We start from the raw sequence: 24957 nt of genomic DNA on the forward strand, positions 1-24957 counted from the left end.
GCCTCGCATTTCCTGATTTCAAATCTTACTACAAAGTTATAGCAACCAAAACAGTATGATGCTGGCACATAGACCTCTGGGACAGAATTTAGGGACCAGAAATTAATTAATATTTATTAATTAATATTAATACAATTAATACAATTAATTATTAATACAATTAATATTTGACCAGGGAGCCAAGAATATTCAGGCGGGGGAGAAGAGTCTCTTCGATAAATGTTGGAAAAATTGGAAACTCACATGCAAAAGAATGACATTAGACCTCTATCTCACACCTGTCGGAATGGCTAGTATCAAAAAGATACAACAGGGGCGCCTGGGTGGCTCAGTCGGTTGAGCGTCCAACTTCAGCCCAGGTCATGATTTCGCGGTTCATGAGTTCGAGCCCCGAGTCAGGCTCTGTGCCGACAGCTCAGAGCCTGGAGCCTGCTTTGGATTCTGTGTCTCCCTCTCTCTCTGCCCCTTCCCCTGCTCACACTTTGTCTCTCTCTCTCTCAAAAATAAATAAACATTAAAAAAAAAAAAAAAAGACATGAGATAACAAGTGTTGATGAAGCTGTGGAAAGATGGGAACCCTTGGACACTGTTGGTGGGGAATGTAAAATGGTGCTGCCACTGACGACATGTGGTCCACGTGGCAGTTCCTCAAAAAGTTAAAAATAGAATTACCCTATGATCCAGCAATTCCGCTTCTGAGTATATATCCAAAAGGATCGAAAGCAGGATCTTGAAGAAATATGTATATACTCATGTCCGTAGCAGCACCGATCACAACAGCCAAAAGTTGGAAGCCACTCAAATGTCCATCAACAGATGAATGCATTAACGGTGTATGGTAATACCATGAAATATTATGCAGCCTTAAAAAAGAAGGGAATTCTGGGGTGTCTGGGTAGCTTAGTTGGTTAAGCGGCCAACTCTTGGTTTCGGCTCAGGTCATGGTCTCACAGTTCATGAGCTGAAGCCCCACGTCGGGTTCTCTGCTGACAGCACGGAGCCTTCTTGGGCTTTCTCTCTCCCTCTCCCCCTGCCCCTCCCTAGGTCTCTTGCTCTCTCTCTCTCTCTCTCTCTCTCTCTCTCTGTGTCAATAAATAAATAGATAAACATTAAAAAAAAAAAAGAAGAAGGAAATTCTGACACGTGCTACAATATGGATGACCTTCGAGGACATTCTGCTAATTGAAATAAGCCAGCCACAAAAGAACAAATACTGGCTGATGCCACCAATATGAAGTCTCCAAAGTAGTCAGTGTCATAGAACCATAAGGTAGAAAGTTGGTTGCTGGGTCCCCTGGGTGGGTCAGTCGGTTAAGCGTCTGACTTCAGCCCAGGTCATGATCCCATGCTTTGCGGGTTCGAGCCCTGCGTCAGGTCCTGTGCTGACAGCTCGAATCTCAGAGCCTAGAACCTGCTTCAGATCGTGCGTCTCCCTCTCTCTGCCCCTCCCCTGCTGGCACTCTGTCTCTCTGTCTCCCAAAAATAAATAAATACTAAAAAAATTTTTTTAAAAATGACGAAGCTGATACATTTTATGGGTATTTCGCCAAGATTTTTTACAAAATGGAAGGGGGAGGCAGAAAAGCCAGTGTTATCATGATACAATGTGAGAAGGACACAATCTGCTGTTGCTGGCTTCGAAGCTGGAGGAAGACAGGCACCAGCCAAGGAATGTGAAAAGCTGAAAAGGACGAGCAAGTGAATTTTTCCCCTGGGTCCTCTAGAAAAGAACACAGCCCCAGCTGACACCTTGATTTGAGCCCAGTGAGACCCCGAGATAATAAATTTGTGTCGTTTTAAGGGGCTACATTTCGGTGACGTGTTCAAGCAGCCACAAGAAACAAATACGAAAGGCCCCCCGAAAGGAGGGGCAATCAGTGTGGGGGAGGGGAGCTGAAGGGCTGAGTTCCATTCAGAAAATTCAATCCCCACCTGCATACCCAAAAGTAGTATCCTAAGAACACAACTGTTCTCTCTAAATTATAAATACTAATTTCTCTATTTTTCCTGAAGGGAAAAAATCATAAAAATAGGAATACATATGTACTGCAGGAAAAAAAAAAAAAAGAAGAAGAAGGAAACAAGAGAATCAGACCGGTGAAAAAGTTATTTTTTTAAAAAGACAATTACCCATAACTAGTGAGTAGTTTTTAAAGCACCCTTTCTATGCATATTTGAATTTACACATTTCACAAAAATGTATTGTATGCCTAGCGTGTGCCACATGTTGCGCTTCCTGATGGTGATTCAACAGCAAAGTGAACAGGCACAGTCCTGCCCTCAAGGTCTAGCGGGAGACGGACAGGAGGAGACTGTTCTGGCAAGGAAGGCAGGTATATGGCAGCACACAGAAGGGCTCTTAATCTGGACTTGGGGCGTTCCCGGGAGCTTTCTGGAGGAAGTGACCTCTCAGCTGAGACCTCAATGATGAGGTACAGCTGACAAAGGTAAAGGTGAAGGGCAGAGGGGTCCAGACAGAAGCAGCATGCACCCCGGAGCTGTGCAAGATGGGGCGGCGCCCATGGGGGCCCCTGACCATGCCAAGGAGTTGGGGTTCCACGGGAGGTGTGGTAGGCTGAATAATGGTCCCAAAGGTACCAAGGTCCTAATCCCGGGAGCCTGTGAATGTTACCTTATGAGTCCCCAGGTGTGATTAAATTAAGGTTCTTGAAATGGGGAGACCATCCTAGGTTACCTGGGAGGGCCCTAAATGTAGTTACAAGTGTCTTTCTAAGAGAGGCAGAGGGAGGATCTGCCACAGACAACCCCAGCAGAAAGAGAAATTTGAAGGTGCTACACTGGCTGAGGGTGGAGAAAGGGGCCATGGGCTAAGGAACACGATTTTCCAAGTCAGAAAAGGCAAGCAAATGGTTTCCCCCCAGAGCCCTCCTGGCACCATGGTTTGGGCCCAGTGAAACCATTTTCAGACTTCTGGCCTCCAGAATGTAAGAGAGTAAACCACCGCATCTGGGGTCATTTTTACAGTGGCAAGAGGAACACAAGGAGAGGGTGTGATCTGACTTGAACTTCAGAACGATTGCCCCACCCCACCTGCTTTGAGAAAGGATTATGGAAGGGAACGGTGGCAAGGGGACCCCTGGAGGGTCCTGACCCAGGGAAGGGGACAGTGGGGGTGGAGTCACAATGTCTAAAGGGTTTAGAGAGGTAGATGGAAAAGTCGTTGACGCATCAATAAAAAGGTTTGGAAAGGGGCACGCTGCCAGATTTGCTGTGGGGTTACACTTGATCTTAGCCAAAAGGCTGAGAAGCGATGGCCGTGGGCTTAAAGGCAGAGTCCAGGATGATGCACACACACAGGCTGCGGCTGGCAGGCACAGCCCGGTCTGTGGCCCAGTTAGGTGACAGCACGCAACTCCCAGGGCAGGAGGTCGGGAAAGCGTAGAAGGCTGAGGGGGCTGCGCTCCAATGCACTCCATAGGTCAGCGATGGGCAGAGGAAAAGGAGCCCCTGGAAGGGGAGCAGGGAGACACGGTACCCTGGAGGCCAAGAGGAAAAGGTGCCTTGAAAGGGAGGCTGGTTGGCAGAGCCGGGAACTGGTGGAAGGAGCCCAAGGAAGAAAACCCAGAGCCGTCATGGGGGAACCTCAGCCAGAGCCAACCCCACAGCCTGGCTGGAGCAGACACCAGGTTAGTGGCCGTGGACAGACGTCACCGTGAACATTCAAGTCTTTCCTCAACCAGGGAAATGTTATTCTATTCTTTCTTCGATACTCTTCTCTTCCTTCCATTCTTGGTTCTTCTTCGGCAATGTCTCCAATCCTCTTTCTCTAGCACTGTCTGTCCATCCATCCATCCATCTGTCCCTGCCCCGATCCCTCAAGTCTTGTATCATTTTTATTCAAACCTCCATCTCCTTCTTTTCCTAGAATGCTGCAGCTAACCTGGGGCGCCTGGGTGGCTCAGTCGGTTAAGTGTCCAACTCTTGATTTCCGCCTCAGGTCATGATCTCACAGTTCATGGGTTTGAGCCCTAAATCGGGCTCCAAAATGCTGGTGGAAAACCTGCTTGGGATTCTCTCTCTCTCTCTCCCTCTCTCTCACTGCCCCTTCCCTGTTGATGTGTGTGTTTTCTCTCTCTCTCCCTCCCTCAAAAAATAAATAAACTTAAAAAAAAAAAAGAAGGGGCACCTGGGTGGCGCAGTCGGTTAAGCGTCCGACTTCAGCCAGGTCATGATCTCGCGGTCCGTGAGTTCGAGCCCCGCGTCGGGCTCTGGGCTGATGGCTCGGAGCCTGGAGCCTGTTTCCGATTCTGTGTCTCCCTCTCTCTCTGCCCCTCCCCCGTTCATGCTCTGTCTCTCTGTCCCAAAAAATAAATAAACGTTGAAAAAAAAAATTAAAAAAAAAAAAAGAATTCTGTAGTTAATCTAACTCACAGATTGGGTTTTCTGCAGGACTCTTTTGTTCACTGCCTCCATCATAAGCTATAATTTGGTAATTTTGTTTTGCATCTGAAAGCAGTCTGTCCTGTTTTAAGACAAGTCCCTTTGATAGCATGCCCTCTTAAATCCACTGAACATACCAATTAGTGAATTTTTTTTAAGTTTATTTATTTTGAGAGAGAGAGAGAGAGAGAGCATGAGCAGAGGAAGGGCAGAAAGAGAGGGAGAGAGAGAAAATTCCAAGCAGGCTCCTTGCTGCCAGTGTAGAGCCCAACACAGGGCCCAAACTCATGAACCGTGAGATCATGACCTGAGCCAAAGTTGGGCACTTAACCGAATGAGCCACCCAGGCGCCCCTCCAATTAGAGAATTTAAGTCTTCTCTACAGTTATTAAAACAATCTGGTACTTGGAGAAAAAAACAGGCAGATCAATAAAACAATACAGCATATAGAAACAGACCCAAATATATTTGGGAACATAGAATGTGGGCTACATCTAAATAGCAGGGGAAAGATAAATTTTAAAAATGTTGCTGGAGAATTGATTAGCCTTTGGAAAGGGGAGGAGGGGAAAGTTAACCCCCTACTTTACTCCTTCCACCAAAAGAAATGATATCTGTATAAAAAATTTCAACATTAAAACATAAAATGCTGGAAGGAAACATAGGATATATATAAACTTGAAGTGGGAAAAACTTTCCTATGAAAGACTCAAAATCCAGAAGGCATAATTGAAAAAATACCAAAATGGAACCAATCTGTAAAGATTTTCAACTTCTGTTTAGAAAAAAATTTTTTACCCTGTCCAAAGTCAAAAGTCAATGACAACTTGGGGGAAAACATTTACAATACATGTGACAAAGGGCTAATGTCATTAATATGTAACATTAGCTAATGCCATTAATATATAAAATTAGCTAATGTCATTAATATGCAAAATTAATAAATTTATAAGAAGAAGATTCTACACCCAACAGAAAATCGGGCAAAGAACATGAATACTTTCACAGAATTCACAGAAAAATAAATTAAAATAGTTAACAAATTTACGAAGAGATGTTCAACCTCCCTAATCACTATTTTTGTATTTGCCAGATTGATAAAAAGCAAGTAGTCTCATGGCCCAAATGTGGGGATTCTCCGGGGTCCCATCGCTCTACCTGTGTTGGGTGATCTTAGCAAGACCGTCGCTATGCATCAGACCTACTGGCTCGTGTTGCCTCCATCTTTGTTTCCAACCTGAACTTCTCCCCACCTTTTTTCTTACTTTTACAAGTCTTGGGTGAGGGGTGTTAGGAAAATAATAGCCTACCACACGGTTGAATTAAAACTACAGGTAACTGGGGCCCCTGGGTGGCTCAGTCAGTTGAGCGTCCAACTCTTGATTTCAGTTCAGGTCACGATCTCGCGGTTCATGTGGCTCTGCACTGACAGCATGCAGCCTGCTTGGGATTCTCTTTCTCCTTCTCTCTCTGATCCTCCCCCACTTGCACTCTCTCTCTCAAAATAAAGAAAGAAACACAGGGGCGCCTGGGTGGCTCAGTTGGTTGAGCTTCCGACTTCAGCTCAGGTCATGATCTCACAGTTTGTGGGTTCGTGCCCCACGTCGGGCTCTGTGCTGACAGCTCGGAGCCTGGAGCCTGCTTCGGATTCTGTCTCCTTCTCTCTCTCTGCCCCTCCCCACTTGTGCTCTGTCTCTCAAAAATAAATAAATGTTAAAAAAAATTAAAAAAAAAAAAAAGAAACACAAAATAAAATAAAATAAAATAAAATAAGTAACTGATTCTAGGACCCAATCCTTTCTTTGTCTGTCTTGAGACCAACACGTGCATCTCCCTTCACAAGCTTTGCAACTATCACCACAAATCACTGGCTGCCTCCAACCAGTTGGGGGTTTTGGAGGGGGGAAGGGGACAGGGGTGGAGAGGGCTGGGGGAGACAGGAGTGAGTGTGGCGGGGTGGGGGGGGGAGTGTCAGCTAAATTAACATTCACTTTAAGTCAAACACAGCAGCAGAGCTAACAAAGGGCCGGAAATTTAGAGTTCAGTCTGATATTCCTTAAACAGAGTATTGTTCCTCGCACAAGGAGGGGTCGGAGGAAGATGGTCGATGGGGCTGGAATGTGGATTCAATTGGACACTTCCTCCAAGGCGCCTGCCAATGTCTGCAGCCTCGGAGAGAGGGATTTGTTCGGTGGCTGTTGCAACTCTTCTGCCTTGTCTCTTATTATCAAGAATTTGCGGAGCACTCTGGGACTCCAAAATGCCTTGTAAGGATCACTTACAAGCAACGCTTCCACGATGCCTTGAGGATGCACAAGTGGCAAGCCACCATCTCTCTGAGGAAGAGCCAACAAGATGGGGAGGAAGGCCGGGCTTCCCACATCGGCCAGCATCTCAGACACAGAACTGAAACGGCTCACCGTTCATAGCTTCCCACACAGAAAAAGAAGGGGAGAGAAAGGGGACACGGATGAAGGACAACTCTGACACAACACATAAACTTTATAGAAAAAGAACTTTATAAAAAGCTATTTATCAAAAATATTTTGTAATGTGGCACTGCTCTTTGGGAGTCTAAATCCTATTTACAACTACTGAACTTCCTCTGTGAACAGAGTCTTTCACTCGTCAAGCATTCTAAAATTTTTTTTTTAATGTTTTTATTTATTTTTGAGACAGAGAGAGACAGAGCATGAGCAGGGGAGGAGCAGAGAGGGAGGGAGACACAGAATCGGAAGCAGGCTCCGGGCTCCAAGCCGTCAGCACAGAGCCGGATGCGGGGCTCGAACTCACGGAGTGTGAGATCATGACCTGAGCCGAAGCCGACTGAACCACCCTGGCGCCCCTCCTCAAGCATTCTAAATCAGCACGACTTCCCTGTAGAAAGACTTTAAGAGGTGGAGTGTATGTTGAACCACATCTGCTAAAAGGTCTGGAGATGTGCGAAATATCGGGCTTGCCACATCGGGACATGAGCCTCCCGGGGTTTAGTCACACTGAAGACCCGCTGGGGCCACCAACGAGTCAGTCCTTCCTACTGGCACTGACATCATGCCTTGGCAGAATGTTCTAGGTGCTCCTCGGCTCCCTCAAATGCCTGGGCAATACCATGTACCTTGCTGGTGCAACCTAGTTTGTATGTTTCATGTGACTACCCATCCATTACTTCCTGCTTGCACCAAAGACAACCTGGGGACACGACCCTCCTTAAGATCCAAGAGAACGTTTTGACAGAGGAGAGGTTCCTACACAACTGGAGGGTGACACCCCAGCCACAGAGACTTTCTGGGTCTGCTTTTCACGCTCTGTGTCCATGCTCCTCTACAGACCCAAGCAAACTCACATGCTCCCCAGACCCTGATCCAAAACTTAGCTCCTCCTTCAAAGTGTCCCCGCTGCCCCTGGGCAGTGTCGGGGGCAGGCGCTCACGCCTCAACCTGCCCTCCACCCCAGCACTTAACCACCACACAGAAACCATCCATCTGGTGTTTCCATTATCATTATTTCTTCCAGGGAGGGAGCGGGTTCCTGCTGTCTCAGGTAAGAGGATTCCTAGAAGCAGAGCCCCAAACAAGGATTTGGGGGCACATGAGTTACTAAGGAAGTGTTTTCGAGAGAAACCTGTGCGCAAGTGAGGGAAGCAGGGCCGGGCCGGGGAAGGAACTGGGTCACCGGGGTTCAGCTGGACCCCAGCCATAGCCTGATCCCATGGGAACTCCGGCGTGTGAATAACTCCACAGAGTTGTCCCTGCTTCAGACAGGCAGGCCAGGCTTTGCTCCCGTGCGCCAGTCAGGCATCAGCTGAGAGCCCCTCTGGGAGGAGGGTCCCAGGACTGGGAACAGTTCCCAGGACTGGGAAGCAGCTAAGACTCATGAGCAATCCACTTTCTCCCACCACCCTCAGGCTGGGAGGAAGCAGCTGGGGGCAGGAGACAGCCAGGTGCCGCTGGCTGGAGGCTAAGTTGCAGGAATGGGGGCAGACTTGCCCCAGCTCCGGACCAGTCAAACCCCTGCAGCTGTTGCACAAAGGATCCCTCCCTCTTCCTTTTCACGGACTCCCCCACTCACAGGTGTCTCCAGCCTCCCCAAGAATAAATGAGGGGCCGTGCAAGCCCTTGAAAGTCACCGGCTCAGCTTCCTGTGAGGAAGGCAAACATTAAGCACTCAAGAAGCTCAAGGAGGTGGGAAAAGGCATCCAAAGCTCTCTTCGAAGAGAGCAAGGTCTCCTGTGTTCTCAGCTCTTGGTTGCTCCAGACTCCGGTGCCCTCACTCCCTTACTGTCAGGGGGCCTGGAGAACACACCATAGTTGGTTCTGGTCTCACAGCATCCCCGGGACGCTGGCTAATCCCTACCATTTCTGTTCTGGCCTAGACACAAAGGAACTGAAAAGCCCCCAGAGGGAGAAGGGCAAATGCAGAACAGAAAGGCTGGCAACCCCTGGCAGGAAAGTCCAGAGTGAGATAAAGAACCCCACTCCGTTTCCCAAACTCTCTTCCTGGTGGCACAGCAGGAGCCAGGCTTGAGCTCAGCAACCGGGGTAGGATGGGGGCCGGGGGCAACAGCCGGTTTCCAGCACCCAGGCAGTCCCAGTATCTAAGAAAGTACAGCAAGGAGAACGAGACAGGCTGGGGGAGGGGACGGCCTGCCGCAGAGAGTTCCCAGGGGGGCAAACCCCACAGAGCCGCCCTCTGACCAACGAGAGGGATGTGCAGTCTGCTAGGCCTCGGCCGAAACCAAGGCGGGAAGGAGAAGCAGCTGCCTTGAGTCACAGGACACCTCAGAGGTTCTCATTCTAGCACTCATTAAACTCTCCCTGAGGATGGGGCTCGGGGTGGGGGTGGGGGGTGGGTGGCAAGAGGAGTTGATTTTAAATTCCTGATATCCAGGCTGCAACTCATACTGATTACAGCAGACCCCCTGAAAGGAGCCCAGGCATGACCGCTTTTTTCAAAGTTTACTTATTTTGACTAAGACACAGCATGAGCAGAGAGAGCGGGAGACAGAGAATCCCAAGCGGGCTCTGTGCTGTCAGCGCAAAGCCCGACGCGGGGCCCAATCCCACGAGCCTCGAGATCATGACCTGAGCGGAGATCAAGGGTCGGACACTTAGCTTAACCGACTGAGCCCCCCAGGGGCCCCGCATGAGCAGTTTTAAAGCCTTCGCAGGTGGTGCCAATGTACAACCAGGGCTGAGAACGATCGTAAAGTCCGATAGGGATAGGGCTGTGTAGACTGAGGACACCACGAAATGTACCCCAAAGCAGCCTTTCAAGAATGGAAGGAATGGGATCTTCTCAAAGCAAACTAAGTTGGATCTTTAGCACCCCCTCCCCATTACTAATCTTTCAAAGGGGCGAGGGGATGGTGTAGAGCATCCCAAAGGATCAGTGTGTGCAGGGCCACAGCTAGCTGATGCAAAAGGGCTCCGTCATGCAGGGCACCGCACCGCAGAAGCCAGGAAGCCAGCCCCAGGCTCCAGATACAAAGGAAATGCTCGCTGGAGGCCCACAGCTTCCCCTTTTGGGGCCTGTCCCCACCTCTTCTCTGAGTGCTGCCCTGCCTCCCGGGGACAATCGGGAGCCCCTGGGTTGGAGCAGAAAGTTATCTGACACAGCACTTCATACTATAGTGTTAAAGACTTTCTTATCAGGTCTTCTGAGAGACTCCGTTTTGTCACCAAGCAGTGACAGAGGAGACAGTCCCCCTGCATTTCAGCTCCTTGGTATAGGGGCAGGAAGAAGTGTCGGTGGCAAACAGGAAACCCCAACCCTATTGCGCCACACGAGGAAGGACACAAGAGTTGTGGCCTGGGACCCTGCCAAGGTTCTAGAGATTGCAAGCGATTCCACCTCCTGGTTCCTGAACCTGAACTTGATCCTGTCCCAGACACAGGCAAAATTCAGGCTGCTTGGGAAGGAAATAGGGCACATTTTGCCTTCCACCTGCCTGCTTTATTCAATGAAAGGCCCACTTACTGGCCAGGACCAGGACCTCCCCGGGACCTGTTCACCCCACTGATCTTCCCCTCTCTGAATGCACTTCCTCTGTCCCCTTTTCCAGGCAGTTAGGCCTCCCAGTGACCCACCCACACAGCTCTCCCCATCACTCTGCTCGAGAAAGAGTCTGGCACCAAACACTGCCAAGGGGCGTAGGGTTATGGTCAAGTGTCCCAAGTGTATGTACTGCACTTTCTCAGCTTTACATTTGACCGTGAAAGGCTTTGCCAATCGCCACCTCAAAAGCCCGCTAAGCATCAAGAAAGGGGGAGCGGAAGGTATCTGGGAAGAGGCTGGCAGGTGGAAAGGGGCTTAGTGCAAGAGAACTAGCAGAACACCCGTCTCAGGAGGCACCTTGACACCTGTTTCCCCCACAAATCAGGAAAAGAACAATCACAATATTATCACCGTGCTAATAATAAAATACCAAATGCGAATAATAGACAGCTACCCTAAATGAGAGCTTACTATGGGCCACCTAGTATCTGCTTGGACCCATCGAATCCCCACAACAACCCCATGAAGAAAGAAACCCTAATACCCCCATTTTGCAGATGAAACCAAGGAGGCACAAAGACGCGAAGTAGCTTGTCCCAAAACACACAGCCAGGAAGAGACGGAGCTGGGGTCAAACGTCAGACTGTGTGGCGGAGAAGCTGAAGCCCTCGAGTTCTTGCCGGGAAAGCTTTCTTGAGGGGAAGGGGGAGAAAAGAGTTTTCAGCGACAAATCGGCTGACCCAGCCATATCCAGAGGGGTGGTTCTCACACTGGAGGGTGTACCCGAATCCCCTGGAGGGCTCGTCACATACAGACTCCTTTCCCCCCTCCCCCCCAGTTCCCGATTCAGTACTTCTGGATGGGAGAATGTGCATTCCTCGCGGGCTCCCAAGTGATGCTGCCACTGCCGGTAACAAGGCTCTAGAACCTTTATCTTACTCCTTACAAGAAAGAACCCATGGGGAAGGCTTTATTTTCACCGTTTTACAGATGAGGAAACAGAAGGTCCCAGAGGTTAGGCAACTTGTCCCAGGTCACAGAGCTGACAAGAAGCCCGGGGCTCCTTCTGTGGTACCTGGCGAAACGCCAGACATGGGGAACGGGCTGAGCAGGACAGGCAAGGATAGGCTGGCTTTAGCAGCCAGCCACGGTGGGTCCAGGAGTCCTGGGGAGGGGAGGTAAGTGAGACAGACAAGCCATAGGTAAAGCAGACCGTGCGGGAGCCGGGGACAGAGTCCTTGTCCAGGGACGGGGGCACCTGCAGTGTCACAGAACCACAGACCCTAAGTCACATCTACCCTCTGTCTAAAGAATGAGCTAGCTTCACAGTCGTGGGTCCCACAGACCACCTGCTCCCCCAGCCCGGAAAAAGCCTGGGGGCCTGACTGATGACAGATACGAGGCCTTTGCTGATGGGAAACTTGGTTCCCATCCCAGGAGGCAGCCCCTGCCTGCCTGTCCCACTGTCCAGATGAGCAGCTGAGACTCAAGCCATGCTGGGTTCCCCCCTCAGGCAGCTTGGTGTGCAAAGCCCCTGCTCTTTCCACGGTCGGCCGGCAGGGACCCCGGCCTGTTCTGCTCAGGCCTCCCGTGCGCTGATCTGAGTCCCCAGTGCGGTCGGGGCAGATATGAGGAAATGGTCCTGGGACTCCTGCCAGAAGGGCCTGCCTCCCACTCCACACCAGCGGGCGGGTGGCCAGGTGAGTGACCTGGAAAGTCACCACGGGTACTCACCCAAACAATCACCTCGCAGGCCCGGATGAGCAACTGCTTGTTTATAGGAAAGTCCCACCGGCGTCCACGAGCTTTTGACCTTCTGGATGGATGTTTAGGAGGAAATCCAAAGGCCCTCAGGCTCCCATCAGAGAACCAGGGTGTTGGAGCAGGACAGGAAAAAAAAAAGGCACTAAGGAAGTAAAAAAACGCACGCATGCGTGTGTGTAGAATTTAGACTCTGGCTCAGAGAAACTAAAGACTTAGAAATCTAACCCTCCAATCTGACAGACCTGCCGAGGAAGGGCCTGGTTACATCCACCTCCCTAAAGCAGCACCTTCGTCATCTTTAACCAGGAGGGCCTCGCCAAGATTACCCCCTTCAGGGGCTAAACTCCAACAACTTGGGAAACTCTATGGCTGATTTGGCCTGAGGAAAAGAACGGGAAGTTGGTGGAGGAAACACTGGCCCTAACCAGGCAAATAAGACAGCATTTCTTGACCTCCATCTCTCAGAACCAAGAGCTATTTTACAGGGTAGTTTAATGTTGTACCTCGGGAAGGGTGAATTAGGCTTTCCTCCGGCCCAATAGTGATGGGGTTTAGGTGGAGCCCCGACCCACGGGGAGGGCCCAAGGTCTGGATGAGTCCTTGCCTTGGGGCCCCCACTCGCTATCTGTGGTTAGCATCTCGGCTCTGCGGGGACGTGCTGACCGACCTGGGCAGGTGAGGAGGGGCTGCCTTCAGTTCTCTGTTTCTGACAAGCACAGGTTTCTTGCTGGCCACTCTTCCTGTTTACTGAGTGATTTCTCGGAGACCCATCTCTGACGTCACTTCCCCTTCCTCAGGGAACCCCAGCAGTTTTTCCTTTTTTGGTGCTGTAGGCTAAGATTCTGAGTTTTGTGTGCAGAGATCTTGGGGTTTTTGCTCCTGGCTACCCAGGGCCAGGATTGGAAACCCAAGAGCCAGGAGGGTGGGCCTCCTTCACCCCACCCACCCCCAAGTTGGGCAGGTTCCTTGCACTTCAGAAGCAGTAAGGAAGGGACAGCAAAGGAAGAATCCAATGTGTGCTGGGCCCTCCCTGGGGGCAGCCATGGTGGGGCATCTTACATCCACCTTCCTTTAACCCCCTTAACCCCCTGCGCGTGTGGAAAAATTCACTCTCACGCAGCAGATCTCAGACCCGTTCTACCAGGAGAGATGGCTCATCTGGGGGTTTCCAGCACATTTCCAGCAGGCTGAGGGGAAGTTTTCCACAAAACCACATTCACACCCTCTTCTGCCTGCCCTACAACCAGCCAAATGACCCTAAAGAAAAATCAACGGCGTGAAAAACAGGACTTCTCCTCAAAATGGGCTTCAAAGGCCATCTCTGTAAAATCTTTGCACTTCCCCGACTGTCTAGGATTACAAGAGCAGCCTCCCACGGGGCAGAGAGGAAACAGACAGGGCCAGGTAAAGAAACTTCCAGAGTCCAGTGGGCAAGTCTGTCCTTCCCAGACCTACATCCTATGGCTGACCCCCTGGAGAGCCTGACAGGCCCTTCCGGGAGCTCACTTACCAAGAAAGTTCAAGATTTTCCCACAGAACAAGGTGTTCCAGAGAAAAGCCACGTGATCCACTCCCGTGACACCTGAACAGGTGACCTGGTTTCCCAATTCTGGGTCCTGAAGCTTCCCGACCCCCTCTTACCTCAGACTCAACCTGAAGCTGAAGCATACACACCATCTCCCCTGTTCCCCACCCCACTATACCATGTGCCTGATTATCTTGTCACAGGCATAAGAAAGTACTCCTTATCCCAAATGTCTGTATGACCAGCTGTAAGATCCCGTATGGAGCTTTAGGAAGAGGGCACCGACTATCTAAGGCTACCACCCATGTCTCCAGAGCACTTGGGGCCTCATGGACCCCCACCAACTAAAGTCCTCCCTGCATGCCAGGCAGGTCACCCTGCCTGTGGACAGAACATTCAGCAGCCATAACCACAGCCACCATGGTGGGCATTGAGCAGGTCAAGTTGAGCCTCACAGCATGGAACACACAAAGGATGCTTGAAACTGAAATGGGGAGGATCTCATTCTCAATCTTCAAGGAAGATGGCCTCAACAACTCACCTCCACCTGGTTTGGATCTCACTCACTACAGGACAGCTCTTACGTTCAAGGCACAGTGAACCCCAAGACTGTAAGTGGAATAGGGGCTGTGGGGGGCTTGAGGATAAGGAGTGGGAAGCTAATGTTCAATGGGTACAGAGTCTTTGTGTGGGATGATGGAAAAGTCCTGGAAATGGATACTGGTGATGGTTGGATAACAATGGGAATGCACTTAATGTCACTGCTGTTGTCTGAATGTTTATGTCCGTCCACATTCATATGTTGAAATCCTAACCCAAAATGTGATGGTATATGGGGCGCCTGGGTGGCTCAGTCGGTTAAACGTCCGACTCCAGCTCAGGTCATGATTGCACCATCCGGCCCATGAGTTTGAGCCCTGCGTTGGACTCTGTGCTGACAGCTCAAAGCCTGGAACCTGCTTCGAAGTCTGTATCTCCCTCTCTCTCTCTGCCCCTCCTCCACTCACGCTCTGTCTCTGTCTCTCTCAAAAATAGACATTTTTTTAAAAACTTAAAAAAAAAAAACACGTGATGGGATGAGGAAATGGGGCCTTTGGGTATGATTCATAGGGGTGACTCCACCCTCATGAATGGGATTGGCACCCCCATAAAAGAGATCTCATGGAGCCCCCCCCCCCCCATCCTTTCTGCCATGTGAAGGTATAATGCAAAGTCAGGGACCTGGAAAAGGCTCTCACCTGCCCATGCTGACACCCTGACCTTGGACTTCCAGCCTCCAGAAGTATGAGAAACACATTTCTGTAGTTTTTAAGTCACTCAGTCGGTGATATCACGTTACAACGAACCCAACGGGCTAGACAGCCCCTGAACTGTACATTTAAAAGGGATAAAAGATGTAGATTTTATATTATGTATCTTTACCATAATTAAAAATAAAAAATATAAATATTTAACTTAAAAAAAGACTAAGATCAGGGGCGTGTGAGTGGCTCAGCCGGTTAAGCGTCTGACTCTTGATATCGGCTCAGGTCATGATCTCGCAGTCATGAGATCAAGCCCCATGTCGATGCTTGGGATTCCGTCTCTCTCCCTCTCTCTCTGCCCCTTCCCCACTCACGCTTTCCCTCGCTCTCAAAATAAATAAATATTTTTTTTTAAAGACGAAGATCAGTATCTCCCCAAATTTCACCAGAGACAATCACTATGAACATTTTGCCATACATCCTTCCAGAGACAAATATAAAACAGAGGGTATGATACATTTTACAAATAGCGCAGTTCAGTAACCTGCTTTTTAGAAATATATTTTTCCACAGGAATAGATGCACAGCTGTACCCTGTATTTTCTGTGGCCACACAGTAATCCAGCGTATAGATATGCGGGTCTTCCCTTCCATCTAGAAGCTGAGCGTTCCTGTGAAACTTTTGTGAGCCCAAGTGGTATACAGCGAAGAAGCAATTCCCATGAATTTGTATGGAAAAATGTTTTAGCACTCCTAGACCCCAAAAAGAACTTAGGCTTTTCCGACACCTCAGGACACATCTTGCTAACGGATATGTAACATAAATTGAAACAAGCACAGGTGCTCACAACCCCAGTTCAAAGCTCTGAGGCTCGATGCCGACATGCTGAGTGTTGGGCCCAGAGAAGGAGCCTGGCGGGACCACTCTCAGGGCTCAGGTTGTACGTAGCCTCTACATTAGTTTGCTGCAAAACAAACACTGAAGGCTATTTCTGCTTTTTCACCTATTTTCATAAAAGTGAAAATCCCCTTCAGATTTCTTTCTGTTAGAAAAAAACAGGTACAAAGGTAGATCTTTCATAAAAGCCAAGCAGCATAAAGGCAAAGAACTTTCAAAAAGCGAGGGATACCTTGTACCCTAAGAACAAGCTTCTTTTTGTTGGGATTTAGTCTCCATTTTGGTGGTGGTTATTATTACAAATAACGGTGCAAGGGACATCCCTGTGCACGTATTTTCCTGCACCTGTCCAATTATACCCTTAGGGTAAGACCTCCTACCAGTGGCATTGCTGAGTCAGGGACTCCCTCAAGAGGACTGTCAACCGAGACTTAGGAGTAAAACCGCACCAGGGATGCTGGATTCTGTCATACGAAAGTCTCCTTCTCCATGTGGACTTCTCTTGGCTTTCACTTGGAGGTCTGTGACATTGCACTGTGGTTCAGGAAAGTGGGGACAGTCTTCCAAAAGACACCAGCTCCTCTCTCCCCACCACCCAGGCCTCCTCAGGGGACCCGCCATGCCTGTGTCATGAAGAGAAACGGGTACACAAGGAAGGCGGAACGTGGCTGGGCTAATCTCTACTGAATTCCCTTTTGCCAGCAGGGAAGACCACGGCCAAAGGCTCTAACAGGGCCCAGTGCTGAGTGCCCTGTGGTGCGCAACAGAAGTATGGACACATGAAAGATTCTCCTTTGTGAAAAGTTTTGTTTTTGAGTGGACGCAAGAAGAATGCAGGGGACTCTTCCTAAAGAGACCCAGGGGCAGAAGGATCTAGTGGAAGCATCTAATTCTTTACCCCGGAGATGGGGAAACTGAGGCCCCGAAAGACAATAGCATAAACATTTCAATAGTCTTTGAGTAAACCCCAGAAGCATCTCACACAGAGTGATTCAGCCGGCTGTTCAAGGGCAGAGCTTGAACATACCCCGAATTGTGGACGCCTCGTACAATTCTTACCCTCCTTACTTGGTATACAAAATTGAAAATTAAGATCACTGAGGCCACATCCCAGCTCGGTCATGGTCAGCTACGAACTGGAGCTGCTCCTACTGGCTCTCAAGGGCTGACTATGTACATCACTTCCCGACTTAGTGTTCACGCCGCCATGTTGGTAACTTGAAATCAGCCGCGGTGGGAATACTCACACTATAGAAATCAACAAATACTACAAAGCAGGGCTTCCCCCCAACCTCTAGAGAGTCAGTTGTTCAAAATGTATCACTGGTCACAGCTTAGGTGTGAAAGCCATGAGCAGATGAGCTCAGTTTCCTCTCCTCGCCTAAGGATAGCTTATTTCCAAAGCATTGGCCATTCATGGGCCATCATAATACCCGCTCCCAAATCCACCACGGCCGCTTCTATATTAATCAATGAGCAACAAATGTCTGCCTGAATGCCTGCTCTGCGCCAGGCTCCTGTCTGAATGCACATCACAATATCACCGTGAGACAGTTACAGTTTCCATCTTACAGTTAGGGAAACTGAGGCTCAGAGACTTTAAAATACTGTTTACATTTACCGGTAAATGACTGCGAACTAAATCCTATCCTGGGTTGGTTTCCCCTGGAAGTTGACCCTCAAACAAGAATCTGAGTGCAAGTGGAAGAGGGCTGGGAAAGTGAGACAGGGAAGGGACAGCAGCCAGTGAAGGCAGCCAGTTACTAGGCAACTCTGACGGCACAGCACGTGCCCCTAAGTCACCCCAGCAGAGATGTGAGGGAATTGGGGTATTTATCACCTTCTCTCGTCAGTCACTGGTTGAGGCCAACGGAACATGGGAAGGATGCTGACAGCATCTATTACATTGCCAGGTATCATGCAGCCGAAAATGTTAAAACCACATTCAAACTCCAAATCCAATATTCTGCATTACTCTTTTAGAAATGAGCAGTTAGGGGCGCCTGGGTGGCTCAGTCGGTTAAGCATCCGACTTCGGCTCAGGCCATGATCTCATGGTTCCTGAGATGGAGCCCCGCGTCTGGCTCTGTGCTGACAGCTCAGAGCCTGGAGCCTGCTTCGGATTCTGTGTCTCCCTCTCTCTCTGCCCCTCCCCTCCCTCTCTCTCTAAAATAAACAATAAAAAAAATAAAAATGAGCACTTAATCTAACAAACACAAAATCTCACAATCTAACAAAAAACAAAATCTCACAAATCTAACTGAGTGCCCAGTATGGGTAAAGCACCATGCTGGTCAACTAAACCTATCTTGCCAAATCACTTGGTGTTGAGATGCCCAAGGACAGCACAAGGTATCTTCTTGTCAAGTTTTATCAATGGAATGAATAGGCAAAGTCCTTCTAAGTCACTTTGCTCATCCCACGGGAATTAGCCAAGAGCCCCTCCCCACCCCCCTACTTCTGGGAAAGGTTTCCTTCCCTGATTCAGCCGCAGCTGACTTGGGCAGGAGTTCTGCATCCTCAAGCTGTCGTCCCAAGCAGCCGCGCAACCTGTGATTACAGGCTCCAGAGTCTGCCTGCCATCCCAGGGCTGATCAAAAATGACCCACTGGACGCCCCACTGGCCGAGTCTGGAGGACGTCCCTGTTTACTGTGCCCGCTTCCCTCCATTCTCACACAGACATCTCCTCCAGGGGAACCCGGAGGCAGGCCAAAGAAATGAAACCAGCAATCACAGGCCTGTGGGAGCTTACCCCACCTTAAGGACTTATTTAAAATTCTTCTGGAGATGCGGGGAGGTGCTTAAATAGGGCAGTGGGTCATTAGGGTAAATCACTGGACCCTACTGTAAAGAGTGGTGGCAGAAGCAGGGAGGTGGCAAAAAGGGACCGCCGCCCCAGTTCTGTAAACCGCGTGGTCGCAGCTCTCGGCAACTGTCTTGAAGACAGAGAGACTGGACGTCTTCTGTTCCGAGCACACTGCGGAGACCTGCCCAGCTTCTCACCCTGGGGGAGAGAAGGAGACACAAGGCAAATCCCAGTCCATTTCCTAGCCTCTCAGCAGAATTCGCTGGCAATCTCGTCCTGCCTCCACACCCCCTCCCGGTGAGGACGCTTCCTGCCCGAGTACCCGGGGAGGACTGAAGGCAAGAATCAGGCCAACGTTCTTTTGTGCTTTGGGACAGCCTTTGGCACTCCAGCGGAGGTGCCAGGATGTGCGGTCCTGGGCACGGCTCCAGCCAACTCTCTCGGCCATTCCTAAGCAGCTCACGCACGGAAGGCAGACACGAAGCTTGGCTCTGGGGCCCCGGAAAACAGACGAAGAAATCAAAGCAAAACCAGTGGGTGACTGACAGGCCCCAGGTAGGACAGCGCATCTGAGAACAGGGGGGGTTGAGGAACTGAGAAGAAGGTCGTATACCACTCCTAACTAACTTCCAAGACAACACAAACTGGAGAGAGGTCCTGGAGCCCCAAACAGAAGCAGTGCAGACATGCAGAGAGGCAGGCGGGCTCTGGAGCCCCCGTGGCAGAATGAGACCCCCTCGGGAAGGTGGGGATGCTGCCAGGGCAGGAACACAGGCACAGGTGCACATGCCCTGGCCCACGCAGTCAGGTGCAGAGGGCACACACCCCACCTTCCCCTGAAGGGGGGCAGGTCTGGGGGCTCCAGGTCCCCCGGCCTCCTTTCAGCCCGGCTCCCCGAAGATACCCCTCATTTTAACCGATCTCACCAGCACAAAAATAAGGGCGAGGACCATGGGATATATCTGGGCTACCCGCCCCCCACCCCACCACTAGATGATCCTGCCTCTCAGTACGGCACCCCTGCTCTCCTGTCTTCTGAAGGAGGGTCAGGACTCCCCGCTCAGCGTCCCCAGCACAGAGAATCCCCAACTGTCCCAGCCCACCCTCCCAGGTGCCCAGGCAGGCTGTATCTACTGCTTCCTCTCCTTCTTCCAGGGCAAGAACTATCTGCTATCTTTCCCAACCTACCCCACCTCTCCGAGCTCAGCCACCAACTGAGACCTTCTTGTAGCCTCCCACGGCCCAGCAGGCTGCAGCCGTTCCCAGGCGTCAGGCTGCCTGATCCAGAGCAGAAAGCTGGTGCCCACACTCACTTTGCCACTCCAGGGTCGCTGCTCCCAAGTGGGCACCTCCCAGGCTGACTCCACACTTAGTCCCTGGGACACTGCATTCGGACACAAGCTAAAAACAAAACAAAAACAAAAATAACCCTCAAAATAACCCATATCTCTTAGCGGTGAGAACTTTCTTTAATTCCTCAGACCACCTGCAGAAAAAGTTCCCAGGAAATAAAAGTGGATTGATAAGTAAAATAAATCCAACCCCAGATTCCTCCTCCAGATGCTCTGGCAAGAAGGCCCCTGGCTCTGAATCACAGCTGTTTAAAAGAATCATTGTTTCTAATTCTTTCCTCCCATTGTACCAAGATCAACTGTGGCAGGAACAGAGTCTCACTCCAGGATGAATTGTTATTTGTCAGCTCACTGGTTCAAACTTTCATTCATCGCATTAAGGTACTTACTATAAACCCGGCCAGCACTAGTCACAGCCTCTCTCCTCTGGGAGAACCCGGATTCCGGACACCTGGGAAGCCTAGCGCTCAGCTCCTGCTGTCACTGAGGCGCAGAGGTGCTGTGAACAACCCAGCACCCACAGAGAGCCCCAGAGTAAGATGGAGCCCTCTGTCTCCCCGCCCGGCCACCTCGCCTCTCTGTGCTGTCCCCAGGGCTTTCCCAGCTTAAGAGCTGAATGCAAAGCAGGCGCCCGAAATGCAGAAGTACCCGGGTCGCCTAAGGCACCTGCCTCTCTCGGGCGAGAGAGAACGCGAAGCCGCGGTCCCCAGCGACCTCAGCACTAGCTCCGTAGGCGGGCGGGGAGACCGCAAAGGGGAAGTGCCACGAGGACCGAGGGCCCCGGGCCCCTGCGCCCTCCCGGAGGAGCCTCGGGCGCGCCGCCCGCCCGCGCTGGGTGTTGGAACCCGCCTCTGGGGAACCGTCCGTTGGGCAGGGAAGATGGGGACCGGGCTGGGGTCGGGCACTCCCAGCGCTGTCCGGGCCTGCCAGCCTTGCACCTGCTGCCCGGCCCCAGCTCACCACGGAGTCCCGGGGCCCCGAAGAAGGGGTGGGGGCGCCTTCCTGTCGCCGCCCCTGGCGCAGAGAGAAGGAAGGACCCCCAGGGGTCTCGGGGAAAGACGAGCTTGGGACCACAACTTTCTCCGACCAGAAGGTGGGCGTGCAGGGGTTGGCGCCCACGCGGCCCCCGGGGAGTCCGCACGCCCAGGAACCCCGGCGGTCGGGGGAGGAGGGAGGAGACCAGGGCAGCCGAGGACTGAGGCGCTGACCTGGACCCGGCTGGGCACACCGCGGGAAAACTTTCGGCGAGGCTGGAGGGAGGCGGGGGAGAGAGGACCGGCCCGCGCCCGGCACCTTGCGCCCCGCATCCCGCGCCCGCTGCCCCGCGCCCCGAGCCTTGCCTGCGTCCCCAGCCGGCTGCATCGCCCGCGGAGTTGAAAAGTGGGGGTGCCTCGGCGGGGGCGGGGGCGTTGCTCCAGCGCGCGCCTGGGTCAGCGATCCGCGGGCCCGGCTCAAATCCAGTCGGGCAGCGCAGGCGGCGGCCGCGCGATTGGGGGTCGAGCGCCCCGCCCTCCTCGCCTCCCCTCCGCCCCTCCCGCCCCCCTGCCTTTATCCGTCCCTACCGCGTCGGATCGGCCTCTCTCCCCGCCTTTCTCTAGCTCTCCATCTCTCCCCCGCCCCTCTTCCCTCGCCTTTCTTCCTCCCCTCCTCTCCGGCCGTCCCTCCCTCCTCCCTCCTCCCCTCCCCCTGGGGGGCGGAGCTTCTCCCCTCCCTCCCAGACAATGCTGGAGCTGCGCGTCCCCTCCTTCCCAGCTTGAGAGTCGGGGCTCCGGCTGCCGGCGTCTCTTCCGGGCTGGGGGTGGGGGCGACAGGGAGGGGGTAGGAGTGCAGGGGTGGGGAGGATGGGCTGGCTTCCCTCACCCCGTTCGGCCGCCGCCCTCTTCAAGCCGGATGGAATCTCGGCCCGAGCCCCTTGGCTCGCCCTGCGCTTGTGACAGCCACTCCCAGGGAACAGTCACGCTGCCCCTCAGAGCCCACCTCGAGCGCCCCGGATTCCCCAGAGGATGTGGGATTCATTTTCTAACCCTCTCACTCCCTTATTCCAAAAAGGGTTTGAGCTGAGCAGGGGCTAAGCAAGGCCCCTTCGACTGACGGGTGGGCAGACGTGACGGTGAAGGAGGCCAAGTTTCTTTGTCCACCTATCACCTCCCTCTTTCATCCATCCCTGGACTTCCTGGGGCTCTCAGCACCCCAGCTGCGGGGCCCCTTTTCTGTTCCCTTCCTCTTATCATAATTCTCCCCCCACATACAAACCTCACCCCTGCAGGGTGAGTCTCCGTGCCAAAAAAGGGGGCCTGATGGTTAATGGGGAGCCAACCCCAGGGTACAGCCGGCTCTGCCCTCCTGGAAGCCAAGCATTCTTCACTAAATTCATTGTTTGGATCTTGGAATGTGTCTCCCTTAGAAACAATGTTATAAATGGTGATGTGCTTCCCAGCCCAGCCACAAAAGCCTTTGAACCCAAAATGCAGCTGTAGGGTGGTGCTCAAAACTGTGTCAGCTACCCTGGAACAAGGAGGCCACTGATCAGCGTTTTCTGGAGGGGAAAAAAAAAATTATCTATTTGTACTATCCCCTTGACCTATAAACACAAAGCTCTCCCATTAATATCCTCCCCTACCCCTCAGCCGGAACTCTGTACTGGCAAGCTTCTTTGGTTTGCAGGTTAACATGAACACCATGGGGAGGAGGGGGGGGATGTATTGAGGACATGGCACTCGCTCTATGACCTCGAGGTCAGAACTGCAGGGAAGAGCTCTGTTAGAGGCAAATCCAGAGCCTGGAGGGCTCCCAGGAACCCAAAAGTCTTTTCTAAGGGGCCAGCTCTTCCCCTCCATCGTAGACTGGCCTTCCCTGCACCCCAGGCACATGACAGAGGGTGCCCCCATTTCCAGCAGGAGGGGCTGGAGCTCCCCTATGGAAGACCGCAGCCCGGTGAAGCTACAGACCGGTAGTCTCTTCGACTCCAGTCTCCCAAGAGAGCAGTTCATTGGCCCAGCTTGGGTCAGGTGACCACTCTATGACCAATCAACTGGGGTGCGGGACTCCTAGTGCAGAAATTGGGCTGCCATGTTCCCCGCCCCCAGGCTCTGTTTACAACACAATCCAGGGGTGCTTGGGTGGCCCAGTGGGTTAAGCTTCTGGCCCGGGGTTGGTGCGTTCCAGCCCAGCGTTGGGCTCTGCTGAAGGCTTGGAGCCTGGAGCCGGCTTCCAATTCTGTGTCTCCTTCTCTCTCTGCCCTTCCCTGGCTCGCTCTCTCTCTCTGAAAAATAAACATTAAAAAAAAAATTAAAACACAATCCATTCCTGTCTACTTATATTTTCACCTTGGTGAATAAATTGATTCAGTAGTTCAAGATACCAGAAAACATGGTTTTTTTTTTCCCCCATCAGCTTCCCCACACAAAAGCCAAAGAAGAGAAAGGAATATGTTCTTATCCTTCCAGGAAGTGTAGGGACAATACCGCTGTAACAGGCTTAATACTTTGCAGATATTAAACTGACACATGTTTTCTTGCCACCATCCACCTCTGGGGACATGGCCCCAGGGAAGCAGCAGATAAGCTTGTCTAGAACCCATTCTCCATTAGAAGTACAGTGTAAGCAACAGGTACAATGAAAACTTTCTAGCTATATTAAAAATAGTAAAAAAAAAAAAAAAAAGTGAAATTAATTTTAATATATCTCATTTAACCCAATGTATTCAAAATATAATTTCAACATGTAAGCAATCTAAGGACATTATTCATGAGGTATGTTACATTCTATTGCTGCACGAAGACTGAAATCGGGTGTGTATTTACACTTCAGCACATCTCAGTTCAGATGTTACATTTTTATCAAAAATACTTGATCTGTATTTAGGTTTTATAAAATTTCTATCTGAAAAAGTAGAGTCACATACCCAGGTTATTCCAAAGATACTTTAAAGTTACCCAGTAATGGGGGTGCTTGGGTGGCTCAGTCAGTTGAGTGTCAGACTCTTGATTTAAGGCTCAGGTCACGATCCCAGGGTGGTGGGAAGGAGCCCCGCTCCGGGCACAGAGCCTGCTTAAGATTCTCTCTCTCTCCCTCTGCCCCTACTGTGTGCATGCCTTCTCTCTCTCTCTCTCTCTTAAAAAAAAAAGTGTTTAAATAAATAAAGTTACCCAATCACTGAATTTAGTAGTATCAGTTTAAAAATTTTTTCTTAATGTTTATATTTATTTTTGAGACAGAGAGAGGCAGAGCATGAGCAGGGAAGGGGCAGAGAGACAGTAAGAAACAGAATCCAAAGCAAGCTCCAGGCTCTGAGCCGTCAGCACAGAGCCCAGCGTGGGGCTTGAACCCACAAATTGTGAGATCATGACCTGAGCTGAAGTCAGACACTCAACTGACTGAGCCACCCAAGCCACCCAGGTGCCCTGAGTAGTATCAGTTTTTCAATTTTAATTTTCATTAATGAAGATTAAATGAACTTAAAATTTAGCTCTTTAGGGCACTAGATATGTTTCAAGTGCTCAATGGCCACATGTAGCTTGTGGCTACCATATAGGCACAGTGCAAGTTTAGAGAGCGAGGAAGCCACTGATGAAGTCAGAGTCTCAAAGGTGACTTCCCTCTTCTCTTTAGCAAACCAGTGGCAGGAATGTCAAGCATGGCCAGAGAGAAAATGATTTTCCAAATTCCTTATGTCCCCGTTGAATATCTCAAGAGGCAGGCTTTGCCGCTAGATGAGAGGTCTACCAAATGCCTGGGGAGAAGGAAGTTATGCAGAGAAGAAAAGAAGTCCCAAGGCCCACTCTTGTGTTCCCAGTGGATTCTAGGAGAAGAGAGAAAGAAGTAGGACAGACAGCTGGAAGGAAAGGTTACATCTTCCCTGAATGTGACCTTTGACCAGAGTGAGGAGGTATGTCCCTGGGTTAAGGGAAGTTCCGGGATTGAATAGAGGGGTTGGCACCATGGGCTGCCCACCTCCTTCTCCCCTGTCCTC

At 51.1% G+C, this 24957-nt stretch overlaps 1 protein-coding gene across 6 annotated transcripts in view; it reads right to left on the reverse strand.

Moving 5' to 3' along the window:
* The window catches only part of RASSF2 (Ras association domain family member 2), a 44213-nt gene extending 22617 nt beyond the window's left edge, over positions 1-21596 (reverse strand). Inside the window, exon 1 of one of the 6 annotated variants that reach the window (XM_053200211.1) lies at positions 21548-21596. The gene's annotated coding sequence lies outside the window, so the exon portion shown is untranslated. The other 5 variants (XM_027069620.2, XM_027069621.2, XM_053200212.1 and 2 more) reach the window with 5 other exon arrangements.
* Between the last annotated feature and the right edge of the window lie 3361 nt (positions 21597-24957).

The sequence above is a fragment of the Acinonyx jubatus genome, chromosome A3 (assembly GCF_027475565.1).
Source record: "Acinonyx jubatus isolate Ajub_Pintada_27869175 chromosome A3, VMU_Ajub_asm_v1.0, whole genome shotgun sequence".
Lineage (NCBI taxonomy): Eukaryota > Metazoa > Chordata > Mammalia > Carnivora > Felidae > Acinonyx > Acinonyx jubatus.